Source organism: Mesocricetus auratus, unplaced genomic scaffold, assembly GCF_017639785.1.
Source record: "Mesocricetus auratus isolate SY011 unplaced genomic scaffold, BCM_Maur_2.0 Super-Scaffold_100041, whole genome shotgun sequence".
In the NCBI taxonomy this organism is placed as follows: Eukaryota; Metazoa; Chordata; class Mammalia; order Rodentia; family Cricetidae; genus Mesocricetus; species Mesocricetus auratus.
The window spans coordinates 8,698,894-8,721,904 of NW_024429218.1; the positions used below are offsets into that span (position 1 = coordinate 8,698,894).

Consider the following 23,011-nt stretch of genomic DNA (forward strand, 5'->3'; position numbering starts at 1 on the left):
GTTATGTACAAAGCTAGAGTGTTTTGTTCCCATTGGCCCATAAAGAGTCAAATGTAATGACAGAATTTACACTCTTTCATTTCAACATGCTCTGTCATATTCATCAATGTATGAAGACACTGAGTACAGTGTCTTGTCCAGGACAGAATAACTATAACACTACAGGGGCCCGAAGGGAGCAGAACATCAGGAACCTCAGAGAAGACACCAGTTCTTCCCACACAAACATTTTCTCAGGAATAAGTATGTCTCAACTTGTTGGTTGATTTTAATCAATTACCAGAACCTTAAAATGGTAGTTTTTAACCACTGAAATAGTCCATCTTTTCATTCATGGTGACAGAGCCATTTTCTAATGACTTTGTTCCATGACCTGTGAAGTCCCATCTTTCAGACATTGACCTTGAATGATTATAAGGCACCTTCAAGAAGTTATATAGTTAGTTATGTTTAGGTGAGAGCTCTTACGGCGGTGTGGAGAGCAAAATTATTTAAGAACTCGACCAATATTCTAGGATACAACAGTGGATCTAATAATCCTTTAAAGTTTTAGTTAATTATGTGTGTTGTGTATATATATACTTATATATATACATATACATATACATATATAGTGTATTGGTGTGTGTTTGTATGTGTGTGTGTGTTCTGTGCTGCTATGTGTGTATGTTTTGGGTATATGCATGAGCACACATCTTGGTGTGTTCTGTCCTGTGTGTATATGTATGTATGTCATGTGTGTGTGTTGTGTGTGTGTATGTGTGTGTGTGTATGTGTATTCTGTGCTATGTTTTGGGTATATGTGAATACACACATGCATAAGTGCACGTCTTGGTGTGTTCTGTCCTGTGTGTGTATATGTATGTATGTCGTGTGTGTGTGTGTGTGTATGTGTGTATTCTGTGCTGTGTGTATATGTTTTGGGTATATGTGAATACACACACACTCGTGAGCACATGTGTCTGTGTGTGTTCTGTGCTGTGTGTGTGTATGTTGTGGGTATATGTGAATATACACAAACACACACACACACACACACACACACTCCCAAGCACATGTGTTTGGTGTGTTCTGTGCTGTGTGTGTATGTTGTGGGTAAATGTGAGTACATACACTTGTGAACACACATATCTTGGTGTTCTATCTGTGTGTGTATGTTGTGGGTATATGTGAATACACACACTTGTGAACACATGTGTCTTGGTGTGTTTTTTGAGGTCCGAGGAAACTTACTGGAGCAGAGTCTCTCCTTCTACCTTGTGGGTCCCAGAGATCAGAGATCAAACTCGGGTCTTAGGCTTAGCAGTAGCACCTTTACCTCTTAAGCCATCCGGTGTTTTAAATTTTATTGTTTGTTTTGTTTTTTACTTACTTCACATGTAATTTTAACTTATCAACAGTTGCATATTATTTATCTTTGAATCATTCCAACCAGTTTTAAGGCTTTTTCAAGAGTTTGTCAAAGCTATCACAAGTTATTCTCTTATGATGCTCGTAATGGCAGTGACCTGCAGCTCCCAGTCAATCACACATCTGCTAGGGGTATGGATAAAATGCCATGTGGTAATGTGTCACTAAGATACAAAGCCCAGCAGGTCAGGTTCATTAAGTACACCTACATCCTACTGCATTGCCAGCTTGTAGCAGGATTCCTGGGACTTGATTCTGTTACAAGCTGAGGTCTGCCTGCATTGCGTTCAGTGGCATGTTCCTGACATGACGGAGTGTTTGATCAGAGTAGTGGAGTTCAGACCACCTCTTCATATTGGAAAGGTAGCAAGAAATCAGGTGACTCCTACATAGTCCAAATATCTATGTGGTTACTGTGTGGTACAGGGCAATGATTAGCATCAATGACTCCCAACTCCTGTCAGAAGATACATAGATCAAATACACAAAAAAGGCAGCAGTTCCAGAGGACTGGTCTATGGGATGGAATCAAGAGTCAGAACCACTCAAAGTTTGCCTCGTTTAAACCAGCTTTAATATGCATTAATTACTTAGATAATCAATTTCTATCATTTTCTTGATACTATGTCTAACTAAAGTCTGCCTCATCAAAACTCAGTTTTACAAAATGGTAGATACATAATTGACTAGTTGTTTGTTCATTCTGTAGTTTGAGGATTTTTCATGAAAAATAGAGAATAGGAAAGAGGCCTCATTTTCAATTCTAGAATATTCATTGAAAGTAAAAGCTATCTTATCTTGGTGTACATTTTTTTCAGAAATCTAAACTTTCATTTGATTAATAGATATACAAATATATTCTTTAGAAGCTCAATAAATTTGACTGAATTTAAAAGTTCTGTTTTAACATAATGTATTCAGAAATTTAATGACCACTCTAGAGTAGATTAAGGAAAATGTCATTGGATAATTATTACTGCAAGGAAGAACAAAGATATTATATATATGGATAGTATAAATAACATAGAACAATAGATCTTTCAGTTGTTTGTGCATTAGCATTCTCCAGTGGCTCTTGAAACTAAAATAGTTAATAAAGCATTAACAAGACAGATCAGTGTAAGTTTTGGTATGCAATTTGTTATCTCCATCAAGGTGCAGGGCTGTACTTATTCTTTAGTAAAGACCAAATGCTTCATGACCTTACTAGATATGATGTGAATTCTCTCTCTCTCTCTCTCTCTCTCTCTCTCTCTCTCTCTCTCTCTCTCTTCTCTCTCTCTCTCTCTTTCTCTGATGTACATATGTGAGTATGTGTTTTATGTGCATGCAGGTACACTTGCCTATGTGTCTGGGTCCATGTAGAGGTTAGATGTTCATGTCAGTTGTCTTCTTTAATTTACTCCCCACCTTATCTTTTGAGACAATGACTGAACCTAAACCTATTGAGTAGCCAACTGACTGGTCAGGGCACTCCAGGGATTCACCAATCTCAGTGCCCTCACCTGTTAGCACTCAGGTTATTTATACATACCACCATGCCTGGCTTCTATGTAAATGATGGAGTTATAGTTCATGTCTTCATGGTTCTACCATGGGCTGGCACTTTCCTGATTGAGCCATGGATCTTGCTCCTAGATTTTTATTATCAAGTGGAATGTCTCATCCCTAACACATTACACCTGATCTTTACCATGGGGGATATGATTTATGAAATGCTGTGCTTTGATAAGTGAGCACTTAACCACAGAAGTTTACAAAATGGTACTTAGGATGCCTTGCTTGTTTATGAGACACTTCTGAAGAAGGGTATTCATTATTTTCACAGGTCAGCACCGCTCTTTGTTTTTTTTTCAACATCGGTTTATTTTTCTTCACTTTTGCTGATCATATAAGTTTATGAATTGCTGGAATCTATTTAAAGAATTAAGGAGATTTGTAAGCACTGAAGTTGAGTATCTGAAGCTGACAGACATTTGTAGACTGTCTTAAAGTCTATGCCAGTAAGAATGCGATAGGTAGGGACACAATTTCTATTAGTGCTCTCACCTTCATCAAAAAATTCAGTGATGGATTTCTGTATTATCTCTGACCTCATCTGTGATCATTAACAGGAATAATCTCACAGGGATTGCTCGGCGATATATAGAAACGTTTACTTGGGTTTTGCTTTCAGAAGCTCCAGGCACCATCAGTTAGCTTCCTTGCTTTTGTCCTGTTGAGGCAATACTTCATGACTAGGGTGTATGTTGAATGCAGATTTTCAATAAACAGTGACTCAGAAGAAATTAGAGAGCTAGGAAATGGGCCAAACTCATCACTGTTTTCAAAGACAGGTCCAAAATAATCTAACCTAGACCCTACTTACTGGTAGTACCACAGATTAGCAACATACCTTTACATAAAAAGACCCATGGAGGCCATTGCAGATCCAAGCTAGGGCATCCTGTTCTGACAATTGAAGACCCATATTTATCTCATGATGCAAACATTTACATCATCTCCAGAATTTCCCACAGAATCAGCCCAGTTTCTCTTTCATGATGTTTTATTGAGTAGAGTTTGTGGATAACTACAGGGTAAGGTGAGTCCAGCACATATTAACCTCCGCCCTTCGGTGTTTATGTCAGACTCCAGAGTAGTCAAGTGGCAGTGGTTGTTGTGAATATATTTTTTATGTTGCTTTCACTTTTTAAAATAGGAAAGTACATGGGACAAGAGGCTCTCTAGGATTTAGACAGAGATATACAGGGTGTTTTGACAGGAATCTGTGGCAGGCTCAGGTATATTTATAAGTCTGTGGGGTGGGAAGAGTAGACTGTATTTTAGAGGAGGAAAGGGAAGTCCCAGCACAGATACAAATGAAATTGCAGCAGCTTTAGGAAAATGGCCAATGGCTTTGCACTTGAGAAATGAGGTGTAGCAGAAAAGTGTACAGAAAGAAGCATTCACTAAAGAAGCAAAGATTCAGGCAACTTTGGAGGGAAGGATCTTTAGTAAAGCTCTTATGGCCGACCCTAGACAGTTCTTGCAAATCCAAAGAGATTGAGACAGGAGAGTGAAAGAAGTGATTCCCAGATGCTTCTTAGCTACCTAACCTAATGATGGCTTCTTGTTTGTTTTGCAAGGCAGGCTCTCTTACTTCAGGATGGCCTAAAACCCATTGTATTACAGGATAACTTTAAAATTCTGATCCTCCTGCCTCTACATCCCAAGTGCCTCAGTTACAGGCGTGCACCGCCATCTTTTCTGTTTGCAGTGCTGGGGAACAATCCAGAGCTTCCTGCATAATACACAACTGAACCACACACAACCTTAGGATTTCTCAATGAGCTGCCTTCCTATAAACAGTCCTTGAGCCTTTTCCTGGATGATGATATCATGAATGTAAATACTGGGTGTGATACGTTCCTATTACCCTTGTTCTCACACAGAGAAGTAAATACAAGATGATTCAAATAATGTATTGTCTTGTACCACCTAAAAACTCTTGTCTTCTGTCAGTATGCCTACAGTCATCATTAAAGAATTCTAATCCTCCTAACTTGAATTCTTTGTCAGCTACTCTATTTCCAGTCCAATAGAACGCACTGTGTGTCTTCACAAGCCAAAAGACTGCAAGCATTGCTCTAGAATGAGAGACCACAGATGTGGCAAGAGACCTTCAGATGACTAGTTTAATATGTTTGTGCCCTCAGGATCATGGCCGAAAGCCCTATGTAATTATGTACAATTACACTGCATTCTATGCCATTCAGTGAGCACCCCTGAATCCACATGAGTAAAGATGACATCATTATAGGGAAACAAGAATATAATTTATAAAGCATATCATTTGCAAAATTGGTAGTTTGTTTGCTGTAAAAAACTACATGACATTTCTATAGCATTGCAGCATTGTTTTGGGAGATTACTGTTCAAAAATACTTACAGAGGTTCAGAGTGAAGCAAGTTAGTTCTACAGGGAACAATATACCTCAATATGATCCATAAAGGAAGCACAGAACAGTGAGGAGAAGGATGCTTCTTGGAGTTAAATTACCTAGTTCTCCCATCTCTTAACAAGGGGAGTCAGATTCTAAAAGCTCTTAGACACTTGTCTTTAAAAATGGAAGAGCACACACACACACACACACACACACACATACACACACACACACATACACACACATATACACACATACACACACACACACACAGGGGCTGGAAAGCATATGATAAAGTTGAACTGTTTAACATGGTTCCTTTACAGCTTCCTCCTTCAGCATAGAGCATCCTCATAAACATGTAAAATAAGCATCCTGAAGCACTTAACACTGTACTAGTCACACAGTGAGCCTCAGTAAACATTAAAGGGTGCTGTGGCTGTCACTGGTGCTATGTAGTAATGGTCTCCATTTGCCTCTGTTTCTGTAAGTTGTAGTTTTGTCAATGTGAGTTCCAGGACAGGCTCCAAAACAACATAGAGAATCCCTGTCTCAAAACACCAAAAAAAAAAGCATGGACTTTTAAGTGATTTACTTACTTACTTAGAACATTCTTTTTCTAAAACGTCTGTATTTCTGGAGAAAGAGAGACAAAGGCAGAGACACAGAGAGAGAGACAGACACACACATGCACAGAGAGAGAGAGAGAGAGAGAGAGAGAGAGAGAGACAAAGAGAGAGAGTACAAGTATTGGATTCCCTCTTATATAAACTAGTCAAAAGCTTAGCATTTTGGGGGCTTTTTGCGTTCATTTTGAATACATCCACCGCATTCCTAGCTCCTTTTTATGACACGACCCTCCCATTTACCCTTGCTTCTAGCTTTTCATCCTTATAACTTGCTGCATTACTTGCACTCATTTAAATTATTCTAATTTTAAAACAATAAGACAAAGTGCAATTACTTAAGCAACAATACAGGAGTGGCTTGCATTTTCAATCAACATTGAGTAGTACTAATGTAGTTTTTTCCAAACTGCAACAAATCTAGTCCCTTACATTTGAATGTTTGTGTTTTCAAAATGCTATCTATTTGAGAAATAAAGTCACTGTGCTTTTACATGCCTAGCAGTTTCCAGTCACCTTGACAGTATCTTTGTTCTTGAGTGTGGAAAGGCAATCTACACCATCTTTTGTTCACTTTCTGTTTCTTAATTTTGCATCACAAACTGTTGCAATCCTTACAACATGATATTTAATTTGTTCTGTGAAGACTTTTTCTCTTAAAAAGACAAGAACAAGAGATAGAGATCCGTGAGAGCTGCCAAGAGATAATACATGTGACAGAATCAGAGAAGTAATTACTCTCCCCTCTGTAGAAATTAACTCAGTTTTAGCAGGTGCCGTTGAAATAGACAGCTTCATGGAAAATCCACAGCATCCCCAGTCACTCTGAAAAAGAAAAATTATTTCATAAAATACAAAATCCATATGACACATGGGGCAATGGTATATTTTGTTAAGGATCTCATGATCATTAAGTTAAACAACACCTGGTCAACTAAACATAAGTGCATCTTGACCACAGACCTTTTGTGGTTGGGTGGCTTTCCAGAGCCTAAGCTCCAACTGTGTTTAATATGTTAGTGTCTTGCTCTCAGTGGTTTGGCTAAATTCATGCAATTTTAACAAGTATATTAACAACTTGAAGTTTGGTGATAAATTGTGCAGTTCTTGAACAGAGAATTGAGCCTGCTTTCATAAGCTTAATAATGAACACAAATGAGACGGGCTGGAAATAGAAATGACCCAGGTCCAAGTAACTTTGTGTTGCAGTAACTTGGTAGTGAAATTGTAGTTTTGAAAGCTGCACTCATGATCTGCAGTTATTTTGTCTAATAAGAGCTCAGTTCTGAACTCGGAGGTTTGGGGAAAGAGTTAAATACAGCTGTTTTTAGAAAATTGTACAGTTCTGGTATTCACATAATCCACTGTAACCTGCTTTGATACAGTGCTTAAGGTTCTTTCTTTCATAAATTAAAATTTCATGCTGTAGAGGTTATGGTTTTAAATCATAATGGAAAACAGACACTATATTTTTTTCTATTTAGGGCAAGGTAAAGGAATGTCATGGCTCTTTGCAGTCTACCCTATATAGTCTTATGATAAATGTGAACATTGTTATTTTGCTACCTTTAGATATAGCCCTTGAATAGCAAAGAATGGGGTTACATTAATAACCTTGTAACAGGTGCTGAGATGAAAGCGAAGAATATTCCATTTTAGGAACCTTAAAAATTTGGGGATGTTACACAAAAATACTTGGCAAAGGTGTCTTTTTCTTTCAAATTTAGCCTCAGGTTCAAAGGCAGTATTCACCGTTTGGGTAGTCTTACCTCATTTAAATGTCTAGCGAGAAAGGAAGAAGTGAGAGAAGGGAGAGTTTGGAGAAAAAGGGAAAGGGAAATGATGTAATTATGTTAATCTCAAAAATAAGTTACATTGTCCTAACACATTTGTAAAAGTTGAACTCTGATAATTTCCTTCAGGTTTTGTAAGCGATTACAAAATGTTCATTTACTTGATTTAAAACAATAATAAAGAAAAAATTAAAAGGATCTTGGACTCTAGAACTCTGTGTATAGTTAGTGAAAGACGTATAGTGCAACGTTCCCCTTTTATTTGGTTTTGACATGGTAGAACTATGTGTGGGTTCCTTCTTCCTCCTGAGGCTGAGAGGCCATGGCCCATATGAATGGTGTGTGCTCCCACACTGGTAAATACCTTTCCCCATAATCTACCTTTCCACCTCTGCTGTCCCCAAGTGTCTAAAGGAGAGTGCTCCATAGTGAAGGCAGATGGCACACCGCAGATGAGGGTACAAAGTGCCCAGACGCTGATAGTTTTGGCATACCCCTGAAGAAACAAACATAGATAATAAAATAATGCATCTTCTCAGACACAAAATAACACTTTTGCCTTATGGCCATGTGGCCATTGGTGCTAAGATTCAGTATATCAAACCAACACAAAAATCTTACTCAAGAACTTCAACAAATGTGTCTTTTCCATCTTTTCATCTTGCACATGTAAAGTCTATTAATTTTTTCCTATTAAATCAGTGTTATGAAGCAAAGTAGATATCATTTTTCCCAAACTTCACAATATTTTAAAGAACAATTAACTCATCATTAGTTTTAGTTTATGCTTTGTTCTTTGCACTAACCCTTCAGGATTTTTCCACTGAGTATTCTGTGTTGAATCTAAGTGAACATCGCTAGTTTCTGTGAGATTTGATGGTGCAGGCTGCATGAGGGCAGACCTGTTGAGTGACACGGGGTGTTCTCATTCATCAGAACAGTTTCCTCTCTATGAAGGCATACTTCTTTGAGCAGCAGTGAGAAATTACATAGAATTAAGGTTAGATCTTTGTGTCTGAGCAAATGGTAGAAAGTGGCTTACTTTTGGAAACACTGAAATGTTTATAATCCAAATACAGTAATTGAAAGATGAATGGCAATGAGCTTTATAAATATCACTCTTTGACTTGATCTGGAGATCAAAGCTATAGATTTAAGCAAGAAATAAAATATAGTTAGTTAACATAAATAATAATCTATAGTAATTTACTTAAGTACAAAATTATTTGAGTGTTTCTTTTGAGTAAACCTACCTTGATTTTGTTTGTAAATTTATTCATATCACCTAGTCATAGAGACTGTACTTAGAAATTGATTTGTCCTCATAAGACCTTTAAACCCTTCCAGTAACTAAATTTAATACTGACTTTTAAATTTCCCAGGATTCATGAATCTTATTAAAGTGAGATTAAGTTGAGAAAAGCGCTGTAAATAGATGTGTTAACATTCCTTGATTGCTTTGTTCTTTGTTTCCATGAGTTGGTGAACTCATGGATTTTCAGTGGCAGAAAGAAAAAAACTACCAGCTAATGTCTTGATTGTTCATCTTCCATCAGTCAGCTTCAGACTCCTCTTTCTGTGTGCGTGTGGCTTTCCATGTCAATACTATTTTATTATGAAAGCATTTGGGAGGGACCTTGGTTATTACCTAATGACCCTGCCAGCAAAGGCAAGGTTTTTTTTTTTATATGGCATCGCTGACATGTTGTCAGATGACCTTTCCCTGAGCACATTTTGTCACCAGGGGTAATTACTTCCTGTGGTGATCCTTCCCATAGTTGGACAGCGATGGGCTTAATGAGATCTCTCATCCTGTGAAGCTGAAATCTGTCACTTCATCTCCTCCTGTGGGAAACCCATCTCCAGCTAGATCAACAGACATACATCACTGCTCCTCTCATACCATACCCGCTTCTCAAATGTTTAGAAATGTTTTCCAGGTTACAGGAAATTGTGACAAACCCTTCATGATGGAAAGCATGCGCTACTCTTCCTGATTGCCACTTCTGCCATCTCTCAACACAGTTTCTTTTTTAGTTCTTTACGACTGTTTACAAGCAAACATCAGATGGCCTGTTTTCAAGACGAATAACTCAATGAGACAACAGGCTAATAGGCTGACTTCATCCTGATGCTTACGCTCTTCTTGGTGGCCCCACCTTCCTCTTTCCTACTTTTCCTTCCTTCTTGCCTTCCTGCCTTCTGTATATACCACGCCCTTTAAAGTTATCAGTTCTAGAATCTTATTTTAATGTCATGGATTAAGGCTTCAAATAGGACAGAAGAATATACTTATAGAGTTGTTCATGCTTTTATGACTATGAGGTACTGGAGAGAGGCTTTCTTCCTTGAAAGCCATGCTTCTAAGAGCAGAAGGGACCAAGTTGTTTTGTCTTTATTCCTGGGTCCATGTACTATATAACTGTTTTTAGAAGAGAAACTTAACTTTATTCTGTACCAAGAGTTCTTCCTGCCAGCCTGGTCCCAGAACCGTGTCAGTCCCAAATGAACATGCAGGATGCTATATTAATTATGAAGCTGTTTGCTGTTTGCTATGGTTTCTTAATGGCTAGCTCTGACTTAATTATTAATCGATAATTACTGATATATATACATATATATATTGGTTTTACGAGACAGGGTTTCTCTGTATTGTTTTGGAGGCTGTCGGTCCAGCCCGGCCTCGAACTCACAGAGATCCACCTGCCTCTGCCTCCCAAGTGCTGGGATTAAAGGCGTGTGCCACCAATACCCTGCCTTATATATTTTTATAAGGTCTTATCTTACTGAGAGTGCCAGACTTGAGCCCTCTCCTCCTGTGATCACATGGCAATCTTCTACTCTTGAACACATTTCCCAGAATCCTCCTTGATTCCTAGTCCCACCTATTTTGCTTCCCTATTGGCCAACAGGGCTTTTTTTTACCAACTAATAGGACAAACATATACACAGAAGGACTTCTCCCGTCATCTCCTCTGTTCTGTCTAAATAAAAAGAAAGGTCTTAACTTTAACATACTTAAATTACATATAACAGAACAGTTATCAAGTAAGAACTATAGTTACAATTTTTAGTCCATTAACATTTAGTAAGTTTTTAAGAAAGTATTTTATCATCTATCCTACCTATGTGAGTCCAAAGTCTTATATCTAGCTTATCTTTTATCATAATTGAGGAAAACTGTAATTATAACTATCTGTCTTCACCTCCATCAAAGACCACAGGAGGATAATATATAAACACTAGAACTGACAGAGACTCTGTAACATTGGGCATCCATCTTCAGCCAATAGGCCACAGTGTATCTGGCAGTCTTCTCAGCAAAGCAGGGAATTTCAAACTGTCCATCTGCATTGGCAGTTTGTCAGTCATTTTTCTGTGTTCTGCAGAAAGTCTCATAGCAGGAACGCTGTAGGACATGTCCATTTTGTTTTGTGAGTTAAGCAGTCACTTTCCTGTGGGTCCTGCACGTCCAGTTTATAAAGCAACAGTTAAACATGCCATGCAAGAGCAGTTTCTTGTCCAAATGGTTAATCTTACCATGTTGAAAATAAACTCCATAATGAGTTTCTTTGATGCTCATCTTCCTCCAGACATAATTGTTGTGCCATGAGTAGCTATGTCTCACTGTCACGATAAACCCTAAGCCATTTAAATGTCATATATTCTGTAGGTCTTTAAAAGGTTTGAAGAATATCTATCCATCCCAAATACATCTCTGTATAGCTAGAAAACCTAACTCACATAACGATAAGTTCTTACTATTATAGGTAATTATAATCTGTATTTAATTATACATTACATTTTTAATGAGTTATACAAACACAATACCTAAACAAGAGGAGAAAGCGTTATATATCACAAAATGGGCCTTAAATTTGTATCAATAAATGAAAATCCATACCAGTACAAAGTATTTATTTCTATATTATATTCCCTTTTTCCGTTTAGAAATAGATTGCCTGTCATTACATTTATAAGCAACCCCATTTAAATGAAAACAGAAATTATAACAATATTTGGGAAATTGGGCATTGTTCATTCCAAACTGTTTCCTGCTGATTGAGGGCACTGTTCATATCATGGGGATCATGACAAAACACAGAAACCTGGCTAAGCCCTTGTTTTTGGTAATCTGTAGGGCTGCATCATCTCAGCTATTTTAGATGTTGGATCACCTGGGCCACTGCTTCAGGGGGTCTTGTTTCATCAAACCATAGAAGTCTGGAAGGAATCTACAGCCTTTGTTTTTTTGTGAAAACACAAGTAAAAACTCTTGTCCCACATAACCTGTCCTTAAATTATAAGTCAAAGCATTTTTAAAATATGTAAGTTGGATGAATTTAGCAGCATTTCTTTTAGCAGTTGTTGCTATTCCCTTTGCAGCCAAACAATTCAAAGACAACACAGTAGCATACAGTATCCAGACTCTCTGTACTTTTTGTCTTCATGTGGCTTATTACTCTATTTCTTTTACTTTTATTTATTTATTTTCTCTCTGAGACAGTGTTTCTCTGTGGTCATCTTTCTGCCTCTGCCTCTGCCTCTGCCTCTGCCTCTGGAGTGCTGGGATTAAAGTCTTGTGGCACCACACCCAGGCATTATCCTGTTTCTTTTTCTCTTCCAAGCTTACATATATTTTTAAACACACTATAAACCTTTTAGAGGTTTTACTATATCTGAATCTGAATTTACTGTACATCTTTATGTTTTTATGGCCACAGGTCTGTCATCTGCTAAACAACATTGCTAAAATCAGAGCCCACCCAAGAAAATGCTGCTACCAAGAAGCTGTGCTTCTCTCTGTTTTTCTGTTTCTAAAATCCCTTTTTTCTTTTTTAATTTTTTTTATTTTAAATAGCTTATTTCACATGTCAATCCCAATTCCCTCTCCCTTCCCTCCTCCCGCACCCGCCCACCATCCCCCCCCAGCTTCCCACCCCATCGACACTTCCTTCCACATAGTGGATACCTAGAGTCTATCATTTCACTCAGGGCAGGGTCCAGTAAATGTGAGAGTCAGTGAAGAGGCCTGGGCAACCTATGGGGGCCTGGGCAGTGGATCAGTGTTTATCCCTGGCATACAAGCAGACTTTGTGTGTCCATAACACAAAGAGGGATGCTCTCTCAGCCTGGACTCTGAAATCCCTTTTAAGCTTTAGTCATTCTACATGGAAATTCATGCCACAAGTTCCGGGTGCTGTATGTGATGAGATTCTTCACGACAGCTGCCTGGGTACCTCCACTGTCTCTGCCCCCAAATAACACACGAGACACTATATTATTGTAAAGCTGTTGACCATTTCTTATGGTTTCTCAATGGCTAGCTCTGACGTAATTATTAACCCATAATTACTAATACATATATTTATAAGGTCTTATATTACCAAGAATGCCAGACTTGGCACCCTCTCCTCCCGGCATCACATGGCAACCCTCTACTCTTGACTACATTTCCCAGAATCCTCCTCTACTCCTAGTCCCACCTGTCTTGTTTCCCAATTGGCCAACAGTGCTCTACTTGTCAACCAGTCGGACAAACATATACACAGAAGGACTTCGCCCATCATGATTCAACAGCCACCAAAAGTTCATCATAAACTCTGCTACATAAAATGAACTCACTGCAAAATGACCCAAAATCAGAGTGATAACTTACAAACATTGTTGTAGGGAGACATTTTACGTATCCATAGCACTGACTACTCCCGTGTGGGTGTGTTCATGAGTACTTAGAACATACGGGGTATAAATAGAGATAGGGGGAGGAGACTCTCTTTGGGTTTCATTTTTGACCTGGAGAGCAGTGTGCAGATCTTTGGTTCTCGACTTTCTTGGCTTTTCTCTTTCAATAAATATCACAGGACATCCCTATTTGTGTAGTTTAATATTTCTGCATTACATTGTCAGGGAGTAGGGTTTTTTTTCATTTTTTTCAGATTTTTTAAATTTTTTAAAATTTAAATTAGAAACAAGCTTGTTTTACATGTCAATCACAGTTCCCTCTCCCTCCCCTTCGACCCTGCCTCCCACTAGCCCCCATTCCATCCTCTTTCTGCTCCCCAGGGAGAATGAGGTGTTCCATGAAGGATCTTCAAAGTTGTCATATCATTTGGAACAGGGCCTAGGCCCTTGCCTATGTGTCTATGCTGTCCCTAGCATACAAGTGGACTTTGAGCCCATTCCATATAACATTTTTAAAAGTACTCTGCCTCATTGCATAATAAGTAAAGAGATGTTTCCAGTGCCTTATGTATCCTCTGCAGCAGGATTCCTGGCTATTTTTACTTCGATACTTCACATTACACAATGACATACAAATAAATGCACTCTTAACTATTGACCCTATCACTAAGATAAGAGCATTGAAGTGAATAAGGATTATATGCTTCCTGTGTTTTAAGTAAAGGGATGGAGTTTTGTGATAAAACATACTTGACTTTCTGTATGTTTGTGTGATCTCTCTCTCTTTATCTCCTTTCATTCTGTCTCTGTCTCTGTCTCTCTCTGTCTGTTTCTCTCTCTCTCTCTCTCTCTGTGTGTGTGTGTGTGTGTGTGTGTGTGTGTGTGTGTGTGTGTGTGTGTTGGGCAGTATGCATATACACATGCATGTATATGCTTGCTTATAGAGGCCAGAGGCCAAATCGTGGTGCTTTTTCTCAGGTTTTATTCATGTTTACTTATTTGTTTGATTGTTTTTTATTTTATCATTCATTCATTTGTTCATTCATTTATAGGCAGTGTCTCTCACTGACCTAAAATTCTCCAAGTAGGCAGCCTTGCTGACAAGCACCAGGGGTCCATGTGTGTCTGCTTCGCTGATGCTGGAATTGAAAGTACTTGCCATCAAGCATAGCTTTTATATGTATGTTTTCAGATTCAAGAAAAGTACTAACTGACTAAACAACCTTCCCTGTTCTGATAGCACATGGTTCTCTCCAACAATGTCTAATTAATCAGTAATCGTGGCTCAGCAATCAGCATTTATATAAATAAGCAAGTATTCTAACTTACCATTTAACTGGTAAATCCAGAGTAGTGATGCCTTTGGGTGCTAAGTTACCTACATTGCAAAATCATGGAAAGTATAAAACTTAAAAACGAGTGAAGTATACACCACAGGAGGCCACTATGAAGCTAATTTGCAGTTGACTCTGGGTTTTAACTAGACCATGAATTCTTGACAAAATCTGAAATTTGGGAAGATAGCTAATTTGCAACTTGATCCTAGGTCCCTTCAATTCCACATTAAACACAAACAGTGCCACTAAGCCAAAAGGAAGAGAATTTCCCTTGGTGACCAGCTGCTGGGGCCCTAACCCTGATTTTGATGAAGTAAGCTGCAAGTCACAACACTGAGCCATGACAATTTTGCTGGGGTACAGCCTGTCTACACCCATGGTCTGCCAAGCACCACAAAGAGCAAATCTATGACAGGAATTTGATTGACTTCTGTGTTGTGCTTTTTATTGTCATGTTCAGTCTGTGCATGGTAGTTCTGACTGATTTGATTGTGTGTAAAGCTATGAAACATGTTCTATTTTACACTGGGTCACTATACCACTATGACAGAAATAACTACTGTGAGATGTAGATGATTCTGAACATTTTCTTATATCAAAGAAAGCAGCATCTGGATGTCCATCATTTACCAAACATCTTGCCATATTCTGGAATCATATAAAACATGTACTAGGTTCTTACTTTTCAAAACGCTGCAAACCTGGTTGGTGAGGATGAAATGCAAATGAACTATAACAGAGATAGTCTTCTACAACCCTGTATACAGGATCCTTCTGCAATATCAGAGGGCAGTTAAGTTAGTGAGAAAGGAAAGAATGCATTGGATGTGCTGGGAGCTATGAGGAAAGGGTAATTCCTAAGCTGGTATCATTGCCAGACAGGAAAAATAAAGAGAAATATTTTTCATGCATTTAGCAAACTACAAAGATTCCTGGTTTTGAAAAGCTCTTTCTGGAGGTAGGGATCTGGTTCTTTTGGTAAAGTATTTCACTTCCAAGCATGAGGATCTGCGTGTTTGATCTCCAGAAGCCATTTATGGAAAGCCAGGCATGGTGGCATGCCTTTGTAATCGCAATATTATGAAATAAGACACAGGCAAATAACCAGGGATGACTTGCCAGGTAACCAAGCCTATATAGTAAGTTATAGGCCAGTAAGAAAATATACCATGAAAATGAGCGAGTAAGTAAACAAATAAATAAATAAATGTGGGAGGCAGCTAGGAGAGACACCTGATGTTGTTTTCTTTCCTACAAATATACAGATATGCATGCCCACATGTGTAAATCTGCACAGGAATGTATACACAAATGCACACACACACACACACACATACACACACACAAGCCATAATGTAGATATTTCAGTATTCTTTTACTTGTGATTTAAGATTGAGACATGTTTACAGTTAACATTATAGTTTATCAAATTATGACCCCAGAGAATGTAATGACTTTAAGAGGAACTAAAAAGTGTTATTTGTTAGTTTCCATGTTCAAGAGCTCTTTCTTTCCCCATAAAGATTAGGGTTTTCCAGTTGAATTGTAACCTGCCTGAACGGTCTCCTTTTATAGATGGCTAGAAAGCTGGGAACAAACAAAAACACCATTCTCCATTAGTTTCTACTTCAATACTTATAATGACCATGACTACTCAACTGCAGCTAACAGCCTTTTATTTTCAGACAGGTGCAACTGTTTCTGAGCAAGCTACCTACCATTAGTCAAATACTCATATGGTAGTTTGTTTCAACAACCCTCCCAATAGCTTTCCTATCAAATTAGACTTGGGAAGATATCTTAAAATTATATTTACATAAAAGAGAACTGCATGACAGGCTTTGTCTTCCTTTTTTTTATTTGGGAGGTGAGCATGCTGCATGAATTCAGCATGTCTTGGACCATGATATCGAACTACATACTGCAGAGACTCTCATACAGCTGCATGCTGTTGGGACAGAGAACAAATTGGGCCTAAAAGTAGTCTCTTCAATGATACTCTAAAGGAGAAAAAGATACCAAGCATAATCTCAGAAATAATAGTCTCATGATATTGCACTACCCTTTTAAACCCATTTATGACAATGAAGGATTAGCTTCCTGGGGATGAGTCCAGGAGATTAGGTTTGCCCTCAGTCTGAAGCTTCCTTGTTTGGTTGTTTTTGTTTTGTTTTGTTTTGTTTTTTGTTGTTGTTTTGAGTTTTTTTGTCTGTTTGTTGGTTGGTTTTGTTTTTTGGTCTTTGGAGAATGGATTTCTCTTCATAGCCTGGCTGTCCTGGAACTCACTCTGCAGTCCAGGCTAGTCTTGAGCTCTAAGATCTGCTTGTCTCTGCCTCTCACTCTACAGTCCAGGCTGGTCTTGAGCTCTAAGATCTGCTACTTTCTACCTCCCTAGTGCTGTACCACCACCACCTAGCAGGAAGCTTTTTTGACAATACAAGCTGATGAAAATAACCGTTGCATTGTTTGTAGTGTAAGATCCTCTGATATTTACTAAGACATACATAACTTGGAAGTAATGTGTTCATCTTCCACAGTACTCACCTACTAATAGCCCCAAATAAAACCCAGCAGAGTTCAGAGAGCTGAAAATATCTACCTCTTGTCTCATGGAGGACCTTATTCATGGGGTGTTCTTATACATATTGTTCTTTATTATAGAGCATGGTATACAGATCACTAAGATACTCCTTTCCATAAAGTGAATCCAGTCCAATGGGCAGGACATTATGCACATGTAGTAGAGGTATAGGGATGAGGGACACTATCTGCTGCAGCAGGCAGAGCTTTGAGAGTGCTCAGGAGGAGGGACAGCCTCTGGTGTATTTCAATTGGGACTTGAGAGATGATGGAGTGAATTTTACATTTTCTATGAATCCTAGGCACTGTGGATTCTAGAAATGTTAATAAGGACTAATAAGAGCATGACACAAAGAGGGACTAGATTTCCATGGATTATTCAGGCATAATTCTGATAGAATTTAAGCATGAGTAGCTCAAGGGAAATATAATTCTACTCATTCTGGATTTTATACCCTCACCCTTTGCCTACAGATATGTAAGAATTTCCATAATGTTTATTTAAATGGAAGCTTATTGCCGGCCTGGCCTATGGGAATTTGCTAACACAAATGGAAGCACTGCCTGCCCTCATAATTTCAAATCCAAGGCTGAAGATACACATACATGCCAGTTGGCCTTTGGCATGTGGAACGATGAGGCTCTTTCATTTTTAAAAGTTGACTAAAAATAGATGAATTCAGCTACTTTCTTGAATGAAATTTATCCCCACTTCAGTCACGGACTGATAACTGAAGGATGAACGTGGTCTGTAAGTAGCAGCCAGGGAGTCTGATCAGGGGTAAAGTTTCAGTAATTTTAAAATAACATAAAGATAAATGCTATAAATAGAAAATACATGACTAACTTTTAACATCCTTATCTTAAAATACAACATTTTTTGTCATTTTTTTACTTTAGTAAATGTGCTGCACTTCCTAATTATTGACACATGACATGACAGATTCATCATAAGATCCTTCAATTAATGACAGACTATGGACACCCCCATGGGGGGCCTCACCCTCCCTAGGGAAATGAGGGGATATTTGGAGGGGTTGAGGAGAGGGCACGGGAGGAGGGGAGGGAAACGGAGAGGGACCGACCTGGAACTGACTTGTGAAGCAACCTTGTTTCTAATCTAAATTTAAACTTAAAAATAAATAATAAAAAAAGAAAAAAGAAGATCCTTCAATTATTAACCAATTATTTCCATGATGCCTGTCATTCTTGAATGTGGACACATTGACATCACAGACAGCATCATGCAGTTTTAGAAAACAAGTTACCTCCTTAGAATTGCCCTCATTTTAATCATGAATATGGTTGTCATATGGAAAGTGGGACGGGACTCTGAACAGTTTTCAGAATTCTCTAGTGCCTTCGGGTTCACTATTGCTGTGAGGAGGCACCATAACCATGGCAACTCTTATAAAGAAAACAATTAATTAAGGGCTCGCTTACAGTTTCAGAGGTTCAGTCCATTATCATCATGGTGGGGAGCATCGTACCATGCAGGCAGATGCAGTGCTAGAGATGAAAATGCTGCCTATTGCAGACAACAGAAAGTCAACTGACTGTCACACCAAGTAAAGCTTGAGAAAAGAGACCTCAAAACCCACCCCCACAGTGACACACTTTCTCCAGCAGTGCCACACCTCTTAGTAGTCTCAATCCCTTCGGGGGCCATTTTCTCTCACACCGCCACACTAAGCAACCATTATTTGAGAGGACTGCAAAAGATAGGCTCTACTTTGGTGGGACTTCTTAGATTGCTCCTGTTAATATTTTTTAATCCTCCAAGGACGAATAGAGGAATATAGTCTTCCAACTTAATAGTGCATCCCAATTTCGCCATGGGCATGATATAACTGGGTTACCAACTCTTTGCGAAGTTATGTGACCATCTTAGAACATGATGTTATTCGTTTCCTGGAATATGCATGATTTTAGACTTAGCTGCTTCTAGGCATTTAGTGTACTTTTTTTAAACTGACCATAGTAATCAATGGTAGTTTCATTCTGAGGTCTGGAAGTTAGATATTCATAATTAAAAAAAAATCATTGACCTGACTTTCTTCATCTTCCTATCACCAGCTTGCTTGATGAGATTATCTTATCATGTTTGCAGTTTCTGTCCCCTGAACTGCAAGGTCTAATTTGCTATCAAAATATTCTCAGTGGGTTGGTTGGTGTCCATTTTTTCCTTTGTTGTATAAAAATCCCCAATAGGTAAGGAGTCTTTTTGCTAGTGTTTGTAACCTTTGGTCCTTTGCTGTGAAGATCCATTGTGTGCTGGACTGACAGGGCAAGAGGCTGAGAGCCTCCGAGACCTGTGGCCCTGCCGTTAAAAACTGGAGATCTTCAAGGCTAACTGCTAAGGCTGCAGGGTCATTGTCATAGGGTTTGATTACCAGGAACTTTGGAATATCATTTTCAGCAGTTAGTGAAGCACTATTCACACCAGCTCAGGGCACAGCTCCAAAGCCTTACGTGTCAGATCCTGGTCTTTTGATGAGTGGAAGCTGCCCTGAACTCCTCCAAGGAACAGGCTCCTTGGTCTTCACTTTGACTTTTGACAACTTTGCTGGCTACTGACTAGTTTTAAGTCATCTGGGAATAAGTAACCTCTTTTGGGAAAATATCCCTACCAGACTGACCTGTGGTGCATTTTCTTGACTGACGGTCGGTATAAGAGGGTTCACCTGTGGGTGCTATGAGATTGTAAACTTTGTAAGCCACGAGGGGTAAGCCAGTGAGCTGTGTTCCTCCATGGTCTCTGGTTCAGTCCCTGCCTTCAGAACCTTGCCTTGAGTTTCTGCCCTGACTTCCTTCCAAAATAACTTGTATCATGGTAATACAGTAAGCTAAACCCTTTCCTCCCCAAGTTGCTTTTGGCCAATGTGTTTTTTTCACAGCAATAAAAATCCTAAGGCAGCAACCTTCTTCGTTCCGTGTTTCACTCTCCTGCCTTTTCTCAACTGCCTCTGCTTCCCATTGGCTCTTCCCTGGGAGTCGTTCATCATCTTAGCCGCCTCCCCTCAACTTCTATCCCCCTCCCTCACCTCCCTGCTGCCATTGCTGCCTCTGTTTGCCACTGCTGCTGCCCCTCTGCAGGTTACAAGCTTACATCACAGAGTGGTGTCTATGGTAAAAGTGGCCATGCACAGAAAAGTCCCCTTTGTTGGGTTTAGTGTAGAACTAGATGCAGCACAGAAGGGTATGCCAGCTGATTCTAACAGAGAGTTGAACAATCTGGTTATAAGGTGAAGTTGGAGTTGGCCAGAATCTGGCATAAGAATGTGATTTTAACTTCTAACCAATCTCAGGACAACTTCTAGCATTATAAAGACCAACCACAGCAAAGGATAGGCACTCACCTTCCATCTGTCCATCATAAATATGTCTATGAATCACTACTGAACTGTCCTTTTGGACCCAACTCAACTCAATGTTGGAAAGTGTTAGCCGGAACCTGGACTGTCTAGAACAGTTAAAACAGGGTTGTGCAAAGTTCATCTGGACTTGACCGTGGTGTTGTGAGTGTTTTGGAGTTAGTACAGATTGTGCTATCATGAAGCTTCCTGATACAGGAGCCATGATCTCAACATCTGTGATTAGAATATTCCTTGCAGCTAGACTACAATCCCATTCAATAGCTTCCAGCTCGAATCTGCCAGGCATGAGTAAGTGGAGGATTTTTGGTAGCCCACACTCAACTTCTCCGTTTATTCATGGAAATATATGAAAGAGTCCGTACAGCAAAAGCCTTAATGAAAGTTTGATCTAAAATTATCATTCCCAATAAGAGTCAAATTTGCTTAACACAGCAGTGTTCAGAATGTAAACCTCACTTAAAAATAAATCATGTAAACTGCAAATTCTGGTTGCTTGAGTCTTCCCTTCTAGCTTTATTGAAAGATTATTTCCACATTCTACAGAAAATCTTTCTGTAAAAAGAGAAGCTCATTGTAAAAAAAAGCAATGCATATCTGTATAACATTAAACAAGTGCTAATTATATTATAACACTTAAGAGTCAGAGTGAACACTTAATGGTTTCTAATGCTGTAGGCCCAGGGTATATGTGGAAAGCCTTGAAAATCAAGTCAAATACTAATGCAGATCATATTTTAAGTATTTTATAATAACTTAATGGTCATACCATCTAACTACAAAATATATAATGCAATCACTTAAATGATAGAGAATAATTTTCATATTGGACATAAGAACCTGCTTTTATTCATAGCTGGGGTTGATAGTCGTGTTTTGAGTTGCCTTTCTACATAGACAGTCCAAAAGACACCTGTGCCTTAACACCATGCACCCAATTACAACAACGGTGAATTTAGAACCAGAATTGCTATTTCAGGGCTACTTAGAGTTGGTAATTGTTACTACTCTACTGGTTGTTCCATTTTTTTTATTTTTTGGTTATTTATTTGTGTTTAATGATGAAACCAATTCGAACCTGGTATGATATAAAATGTTGTTCTTAGAAATTAGTTTTGTAATCCATATCACTTGTAATTATAAATTCTCAAGTAGGTCCATGAAATATATTTTTTAATTAATGAGGCAATACCGGGAACCTGGAGACCTCAAACTCATGACATATATATTTAATATTTATCTATTACTTAGGCAATCATAAGTAAGTGATATTAAAGCAACTACCGGTAGTTATGACTACACACCAGGGGAGAGGCTTTCCTCTGTCACTCTTATAAAGAGTATATAATGAAAATTAAGTGACCTTATGTACATTGTTATCTTGATCTCCAAATACTTACTGCCCAGTGGTGTCATTATCTGTCAGTAGATGTGTTTAAGCATAATTTTACATCCAGCCTCTTTGAGTCACATCACCTACTGCAGTTAGAGTCCAAGAACGTTAAAATTAATGCTGTGTATTCCCAAATCAGTTTTTAATCAGACATGACTGACTTGGTCTTCAAGGAAAGGAGAGTAAATATGGGGCTTTGTATAGTGATCTCATTTTTAGATCACTGGGTGTGTGTGTGCACTGTCACACACGGTTACCAGCCCCAGAGGCGATCACGTCACCATGATGCATCTGTCTCTAAACTACACAATATGGAGTAAAAAAAGTTCCTTGGTCAATTTAAGTTTGTCTCCTGATAGAAGCTGAGATGACGCTATGATAAAATTTGATTTCCAGCAGGGGTTTTCTTGTGAACACACAACAAAGCATTCAGACACAGCTGTTTCCAGATGTGTCTCAGAAGGCACCCAGTTCTTCAGAATCAGATAATAATCCAAGGGTTGTGAATGTCATGCTATCACACTGAGCATGGGGCAATCAGCCAGCTTCAGATTTACTTTAGTTTCTTCATAACAGAAGATGCACAGCAATATATGCTGCCATTTAAGAATTACTTAAAATGACCAGAATGTATCAGAAGTTTCCAAATGAATATACTAAACGTCACTAATGCTATCCAAAGAAATTACATGAAGGCAAAGATTGGCTGAAACTTTTAAGTATGTCAAAGAAACAGAGCATGCCTTTCCATAACCTACATTTTCTTACTACTGAGACTGGACATGTAATCCATGGGTTAAGAGAACAGCCTACTCTTATAGAGGCTGGGGGTTCAGTTTCTGGCGGCCACACAGAACAATTCACATATAAATATAATTCCAACTCTA

General features: G+C 38.6%; 1 protein-coding gene across 5 annotated transcripts in view; it reads left to right on the plus strand.

The window, feature by feature from the left end:
* The window catches only part of Inpp4b (inositol polyphosphate-4-phosphatase type II B), a 748,592-nt gene that overhangs the window by 694,423 nt on the left and 31,158 nt on the right, over window positions 1-23,011 (plus strand). The window lies entirely within an intron of this gene.